Genomic DNA, 8,660 nt, shown 5'->3' with positions numbered 1-8,660 from the left:
GACAACGACAGGAGTATCGGAGTCGTCCAAAGTAGCCAAAGCCTCCTTTAATAAAACACGAAGATATTCAAGCTTAAATCTGAAGAAAACCACTTCAGCATCAGAAGGAGGAATTATACTATCCGAATCTGAGATTTTACCCTCAGAGGCTACCAAAGTATCCTCCTCTTCCGACTGGGAAAGAGCAACTTGGTTAGCCTGAACAGGATCTGATACCTTACTATCTGATTCTCTAATTTTCCTCTTACGTCTCCCATGCAGCATGGGGATGGCACCTAGCGCCTCAGATACCGCCGAGGATACCTGGGCAGCAATTTCAGCCTTAAAGTACACTCCGTCAGGAGATTGAGAGGAACCGCCGGGCACTGCATGTGACGTTAATACAGTTTGGGACACTGTGGAGGCTGTGGCATTACCTGAACAGCATCAACCTGAGAGAATGGTGGCTGAGAAACAAACAAACAGTAATTTCAATACAAGAACTACAAAAAAGGCAAAGGGGGTTCAACTTAGGAATTTAAGCAAAGTTTGCACTCTATAGCAGGCATAGACTATGTCCATTTTGCAAATAAACGCCACAATTTTTATTTTTTTAAATATGTCACTGTCCCTTTAAGATTGATAGATAAAAACGTTAACGGTAAAAGGGCGGGCCTAGACAAATAAGCACATAAATTATGATACGTTTATGAGCAGTTTTTTCAGCCCCCAATAAAAAAGGTTTATACACTTACACATAAACCTCTTGCGCACCCTCTACACCTCGGCACTAATCTGAGATGCCTACTTGCTCCTCACTGCAACGCTACGTTGGTTAGGAAAACAAAGAAAACCGGAGCAGCTCCTGAATGAGAGAAAGGTCCGTAGAAGCCATTAAATAGAAATAAAAGAACGGCACCAAAAGTAAAAGCGCGCGCTGCGCTGAAGAGGGAAGGCACACCTCTCCTAGTGACGTCATAGGCGGCTCCGTATTCAAGGCGCACTAGTCACACAAAAACGGCACATATTGTCCCCAAAAAATAATGACTGCATCTATAAGCAGTCTAACAAACCGCTCTAGGATACCGCCACATAGTGCCCTGCATCCTGCCTAGGATAGCCTGACTCTCAGGAATAAACCAGTCCCATATACGGTGCAGCCTACAAACTGCTGTAGTGCCAGGGCTTTCTATGAGAAATTAAAATGGTACTTACCTGCAAGGACAGCTCACCTGGCATGAGAGGAAGCCACTCCTCACAGAGACCTGTGGATAAAAGAAGGGACAGAGTAAGCCTTCTCTCACATTCTATTTGAGGGCAGCAATCTGTCAGGAAAATGCAGTGAGGCCCACCCCACAGGTTCCTAACTGCTTGAAAGCTACCACAGCCCTACTGAAGGGACTAACGTGGCGTACAGCTAGACCCAGCTTGTTAGGGAAGATCAGAGCAAACCTGCTCAGGCTTCCAAAATAATAAAATCTTGAAGTGATACTTAACAACTTTGCTGTGGTGCTCTTTGCCTCCTACTGCTGGCCAGGAGTGATATTCCCAACAGTAATTGATGATTCAGTGGACTCACCATGTCTTAAGAAAGAAATATTACTTTAACTGATGAAAAAAACTTGTATATAACTGCTACTTTGCTACTGCACGCTTCGTCGGCAGCCCCGACACTAAGACACTTTTTTTCTCCCCCTTGACGTTTTTGCTGTGGTCCAATCCAAATTGTGGTATGCTTCAATGTAAAAAAAACCCACAGATCTTTTGCGCATGACGTTGGTAATGCATGTCCAAAATGCCACGATTTTGATTGGACAATGGCAAAAACGTCATGGGGGAAAAAAACAGAATTTATGTTTACCTGATAAATTACTTTCTCCAACGGTGTGTCCGGTCCACGGCGTCAACCTTACTTGTGGGATATTCTCCTCCCCAACAGGAAATGGCAAAGAGCCCAGCAAAGCTGGTCACATGATCCCTCCTAGGCTCCGCCTACCCCAGTCATTCGACCGACGTTAAGGAGGAATATTTGCATAGGAGAAACCATATGATACCGTGGTGACTGTAGTTAAAGAAAATAAATTATCAGACCTGATTAAAAAACCAGGGCGGGCCGTGGACCGGACACACCGTTGGAGAAAGTAATTTATCAGGTAAACATAAATTCTGTTTTCTCCAACATAGGTGTGTCCGGTCCACGGCGTCATCCTTACTTGTGGGAACCAATACCAAAGCTTTAGGACACGGATGAAGGGAGGGAGCAAATCAGGTCACCTAAATGGAAGGCACCACGGCTTGCAAAACCTTTCTCCCAAAAATAGCCTCAGAAGAAGCAAAAGTATCAAACTTGTAAAATTTGGTAAAAGTGTGCAGTGAAGACCAAGTCGCTGCCCTACATATCTGATCAACAGAAGCCTCGTTCTTGAAGGCCCATGTGGAAGCCACAGCCCTAGTGGAATGAGCTGTGATTCTTTCAGGAGGCTGCCGTCCGGCAGTCACATAAGCCAATCTGATGATGCTTTTAATCCAAAAAGAGAGAGAGGTAGAAGTTGCTTTTTGACCTCTCCTTTTACCAGAATAAACAACAAACAAGGAAGATGTTTGTCTAAAATCCTTTGTAGCATCTAAATAGAATTTTAGAGCGCGAACAACATCCAAATTGTGCAACAAACGTTCCTTCTTCGAAACTGGTTTCGGACACAAAGAAGGTACGACTATCTCCTGGTTAATGTTTTTGTTAGAAACAACTTTTGGAAGAAAACCAGGTTTAGTACGTAAAACCACCTTATCTGCATGGAACACCAGATAAGGAGGAGAACACTGCAGAGCAGATAATTCTGAAACTCTTCTAGCAGAAGAAATTGCAACCAAAAACAAAACTTTCCAAGATAATAACTTAATATCAACGGAATGTAAGGGTTCAAACGGAACCCCCTGAAGAACTGAAAGAACTAAGTTGAGACTCCAAGGAGGAGTCAAAGGTTTGTAAACAGGCTTGATTCTAACCAGAGCCTGAACAAAGGCTTGAACATCTGGCACAGCTGCCAGCTTTTTGTGAAGTAACACAGACAAGGCAGAAATCTGTCCCTTCAAGGAACTTGCAGATAATCCTTTCTCCAATCCTTCTTGAAGAAAGGATAGAATCTTAGGAATCTTTACCTTGTCCCAAGGGAATCCTTTAGATTCACACCAACAGATATATTTTTTCCATATTTTGTGGTAAATTTTTCTAGTTACAGGCTTTCTGGCCTGAACAAGAGTATCAATAACAGAATCTGAGAACCCTCGTTTTGATAAGATCAAGCGTTCAATCTCCAAGCAGTCAGCTGGAGTGAGATCAGATTCGGATGTTCGAACGGACCTTGAACAAGAAGGTCTCGTCTCAAAGGTAGCTTCCATGGTGGAGCCGATGACATATTCACCAGATCTGCATACCAAGTCCTGCGTGGCCACGCAGGAGCTATCAAGATCACCGACGCCCTCTCTTGATTGATCCTGGCTACCAGCCTGGGGATGAGAGGAAACGGCGGGAATACATAAGCTAGTTTGAAGGTCCAAGGTGCTACTAGTGCATCTACTAGAGTCGCCTTGGGATCCCTGGATCTGGACCCGTAGCAAGGAACCTTGAAGTTCTGACGAGAGGCCATCAGATCCATGTCTGGAATGCCCCACAGTTGAGTAATTTGGGCAAAGATTTCCGGATGGAGTTCCCACTCCCCCGGATGTAATGTCTGACGACTCAGAAAATCCGCTTCCCAATTTTCCACTCCTGGGATGTGGATTGCAGATAGGTGGCAGGAGTGAGTCTCCGCCCATTGAATGATTTTGGTCACTTCTTCCATCGCCAGGGAACTCCTTGTTCCCCCCTGATGGTTGATGTACGTAACAGTCGTCATGTTGTCTGATTGAAACCGTATGAACTTGGCCTTTGCTAGCTGAGGCCAAGCCTTGAGAGCATTGAATATCGCTCTCAGTTCCAGAATATTTATCGGTAGAAGAGATTCTTCCCGAGACCAAAGACCCTGAGCTTTCAGGGGTCCCCAGACCGCGCCCCAGCCCATCAGACTGGCGTCGGTCGTGACAATGACCCACTCTGGTCTGCGGAAGGTCATCCCTTGTGACAGGTTGTCCAGGGACAGCCACCAACGGAGTGAGTCTCTGGTCCTCTGATTTACTTGTATCTTCGGAGACAAGTCTGTATAGTCCCCATTCCACTGACTGAGCATGCACAGTTGTAATGGTCTTAGATGAATGCGCGCAAAAGGAACTATGTCCATTGCCGCTACCATCAAACCTATTACTTCCATGCACTGCGCTATGGAAGGAAGAGGAACGGAATGAAGTGTTTGACAAGAGTTTAGAAGTTTTGTTTTTCTGGCCTCTGTCAGAAAAATCCTCATTTCTAAGGAGTCTATTATTGTTCCCAAGAAGGGAACCCTTGTCGATGGAGATAGAGAACTCTTTTCCACGTTCACTTTCCATCCGTGAGATCTGAGAAAGGCCAGGACTATGTCCGTGTGAGCCTTTGCTTGAGGAAGGGACGACGCTTGAATCAGAATGTCGTCCAAGTAAGGAACTACTGCAATGCCCCTTGGTCTTAGTACCGCTAGAAGGGACCCTAGTACCTTTGTGAAAATCCTTGGAGCAGTGGCTAATCCGAAAGGAAGCGCCACGAACTGGTAATGCTTGTCCAGGAATGCGAACCTTAGGAACCGATGATGTTCCTTGTGGATAGGAATATGTAGATACGCATCCTTTAAATCCACCGTGGTCATGAATTGACCTTCCTGGATGGAAGGAAGAATTGTTCGAATGGTTTCCATTTTGAACGATGGAACCTTGAGAAACTTGTTTAAGATCTTGAGATCTAAGATTGGTCTGAACGTTCCCTCTTTTTTGGGAACTATGAACAGATTGGAGTAGAACCCCATCCCTTGTTCTCCTAATGGAACAGGATGAATCACTCCCATTTTTAACAGGTCTTCTACACAATGTAAGAATGCCTGTCTCTTTATATGGTCTGAAGACAATTGAGACCTGTGGAACCTCCCTCCTTGGGGGAAGCCCCTTGAATTCCAGAAGATAACCTTGGGAGACTATTTCTAGTGCCCAAGGATCCAGAACATCTCTTGCCCAAGCCTGAGCAAAGAGAGAGAGTCTGCCCCCCACCAGATCCGGTCCCGGATCGGGGGCCAACATTTCATGCTGTCTTGGTAGCAGTGGCAGGTTTCTTGGCCTGCTTTCCCTTGTTCCAGCCTTGCATTGGTCTCCAGGCTGGCTTGGCTTGAGAAGTATTACCCTCTTGCTTAGAGGACGTAGCACTTGGGGCTGGTCCGTTTCTACGAAAGGGACGAAAATTAGGTTTATTTTTGGCCTTGAAAGACCTATCCTGAGGAAGGGCGTGGCCCTTACCCCCAGTGATATCAGAGATAATCTCTTTCAAGTCAGGGCCAAACAGCGTTTTCCCCTTGAAAGGAATGTTAAGTAGTTTGTTCTTGGAAGACGCATCCGCTGACCAAGATTTCAACCAAAGCGCTCTGCGCGCCACAATAGCAAACCCAGAATTTTTCGCCGCTAACCTAGCCAATTGCAAAGTGGCGTCTAGGGTGAAAGAATTGGCCAATTTGAGAGCACGGATTCTGTCCATAATCTCCTCATAAGGAGGAGAATCACTATCGATCGCCTTTACTAGCTCATCGAACCAGAAACACGCGGCTGTAGTGACAGGGACAATGCATGAAATTGGTTGTAGAAGGTAACCTTGCTGAACAAACATCTTTTTAAGCAAACCTTCTAATTTTTTATCCATAGGATCTTTGAAAGCACAACTATCTTCTATAGGTATAGTGGTGCGTTTGTTTAAAGTAGAAACCGCTCCCTCGACCTTGGGGACTGTCTGCCATAAGTCCTTTCTGGGGTCGACCATAGGAAACAATTTTTTAAATATGGGGGGAGGGATGAAAGGTATACCGGGCCTTTCCCATTCTTTATTTACAATGTCCGCCACCCGCTTGGGTATAGGAAAAGCTTCTGGGAGCCCCGGGACCTCTAGGAACTTGTCCATTTTACATAGTTTCTCTGGGATGATCAAATTCTCACAATCATCCAGAGTGGATAATACCTCCTTAAGCAGAGCGCGGAGATGTTCCAACTTAAATTTAAATGTAATCACATCGGGTTCAGCTTGTTGAGAAATTTTCCCTGAATCTGAAATTTCTCCCTCAGACAAAACCTCCCTGGCCCCCTCAGACTGGTGTAGGGGCATTTCAGAACCATTATCATCAGCGTCCCCATGCTCTTCAGTATCTAAAACAGAGCAGTCGCGCTTGCGCTGATAAGTGGGCATTTTGGCTAAAATGTTTTTGATAGAATTATCCATTACAGCCGTTAATTGTTGCATAGTAAGGAGTATTGGCGCGCTAGATGTACTAGGGGCCTCCTGAGTGGGCAAGACAGGTGTAGACGAAGGAGGGAATGATGCAGTACCATGCTTACTCCCCTAACTTGAGGAATCATCTTGGGCATCATTTTCAGTGTCACATAAATCACATCTATTTAAATGAGAAGGAACCTTGGCTTCCCCACATTCAGAACACAGTCTATCTGGTAGTTCAGACATGTTAAACAGGCATAAACTTGATAACAAAGTACAAAAAACGTTTTAAAATAAAACCGTTACTGTCACTTTAAATTTTAAACTGAACACACTTTATTACTGCAATTGCGAAAAAGTATGAAGGAATTGTTCAAAATTCACCAAAATTTCACCACAGTGTCTTAAAGCCTTAAAAGTATTGCACACCAAATTTGGAAGCTTTAACCCTTAAAATAACGGAACCGGAGCCGTTTTTATCTTTAACCCCTTTACAGTCCCTGGTATCTGCTTTGCTGAGACCCAACCAAGCCCAAAGGGGAATACGATACCAAATGACGCCTTCAGAAAGTCTTTTCTATGTATCAGAGCTCCTCACACATGCGACTGCATGTCATGCTTCTCAAAAACAAGTGCGCAATACCGGCGCGAAAATGAGGCTCTGCCTATGATTAGGGAAAGCCCCTAGAGAATAAGGTGTCTAAAACAGTGCCTGCCGATATTATTTTACAAAAATACCCAGATTAAATGATTCCTCAAGGCTAAATATGTGTATATATGAATCGATTTAGCCCAGAAAATGTCTACAGTCTTAATAAGCCCTTGTGAAGCCCTTATTTACTGTCTGAATAAAAATGGCTTACCGGATCCCATAGGGAAAATGACAGCTTCCAGCATTACATCGTCTTGTTAGAATGTGTCATACCTCAAGCAGCAAAAAACTGCTCACTGTTCCCCCAACTGAAGTTAATTCCTCTCAACAGTCCTGTGTGGAACAGCAATGGATTTTAGTAACGGTTGCTAAAATCATTTTCCTCTTACAAACAGAAATCTTCATCTCTTTTCTGTTTCAGAGTAAATAGTACATACCAGCACTATTTTAAAATAACAAACTCTTGATTGAATAAAAAAACTACAGTTAAACACTAAAAAACTCTAAGCCATCTCCGTGGAGATGTTGCCTGTACAACGGCAAAGAGAATGACTGGGGTAGGCGGAGCCTAGGAGGGATCATGTGACCAGCTTTGCTGGGCTCTTTGCCATTTCCTGTTGGGGAGGAGAATATCCCACAAGTAAGGATGACGCCGTGGACCGGACACACCTATGTTGGAGAAAAGTGTCTTAGTGTCGGGGCTGCCGGAGCGTGCAGTAGCAAAGTAGCAGTTATATAAAAGTTACAACAGTAAGTTTTAAATCTATGTTTTTTCATCAATGAAAGTAATATTTTTACATTTTAAATCGAATGGCTAAATATAAATTGGTTTCATTTACCATCACTTTAAAACTTTGTACTTTTTTTGTTTTAATATATTAACAATGGATATAATTTTAAAAATAACATCTTCATATTATACTCAGACTAATCTTTGCACTGAATGCATCATTCTATCTAGAATTTAATTTAGTGTTTAATGTCCCTTTAATAAAATCCTACCGTGTTACTTAATGCACAAAAATAATCTATATGAAACATTGATTTAAATGACAGTAACAGGGACGTGCAGTATGGGCGCAAAGTTTATTATTTAAATTGAATTTAAAAGAAAAAATACTGTTGTAAAAAAAATAATTAAACCACCCCCCCATGTTACGCTAATGGTACTGCTCCGTTGCGTAACATGGGTGCATTGCATTACTCTATTCAGACAGAGTAGACTGGAGCATTAGAGCGACAGACCAAACAATTCAAATTTTTCTCCTTCCCATGTTACGCTATGGAGAGGCACTGTATTTGTGTACTTCTCTGTTACGTAACATGGTTGCAATTCTACTATCAGGCAGGGGGAGCATTACAGCGCCACCAACTGGCTAAAACTGGCTGAGTCCAATAGGAGGCATCCCTCGTAATGCCTCCTAGCGAGGGAGCCAATCAGAGACAGACATGTTCTCCTGGTGATTGACAGCACCAGGAGAACGTGACCGGCATTGATTGGCTGCCTGCGCATGTGAGCAGGATACTGAGCGCAAGACTGGCGGAAAAAAGGGAAGTAGACTGAGACTGCTGCCACCTGTGACCGTCGGACCTGTCATCCCATCTGGACAGAGCCATCAACTTGGTTTGGACTAATGGTTCTTTTACTACGCACGG

This window comes from Bombina bombina, chromosome 2 (genome assembly GCF_027579735.1).
Source record: "Bombina bombina isolate aBomBom1 chromosome 2, aBomBom1.pri, whole genome shotgun sequence".
Classification (NCBI taxonomy): domain Eukaryota; kingdom Metazoa; phylum Chordata; class Amphibia; order Anura; family Bombinatoridae; genus Bombina; species Bombina bombina.
The sequence above is the reverse complement of the archived record's forward strand: the minus strand, read 5'-3'. Positions refer to the sequence as shown.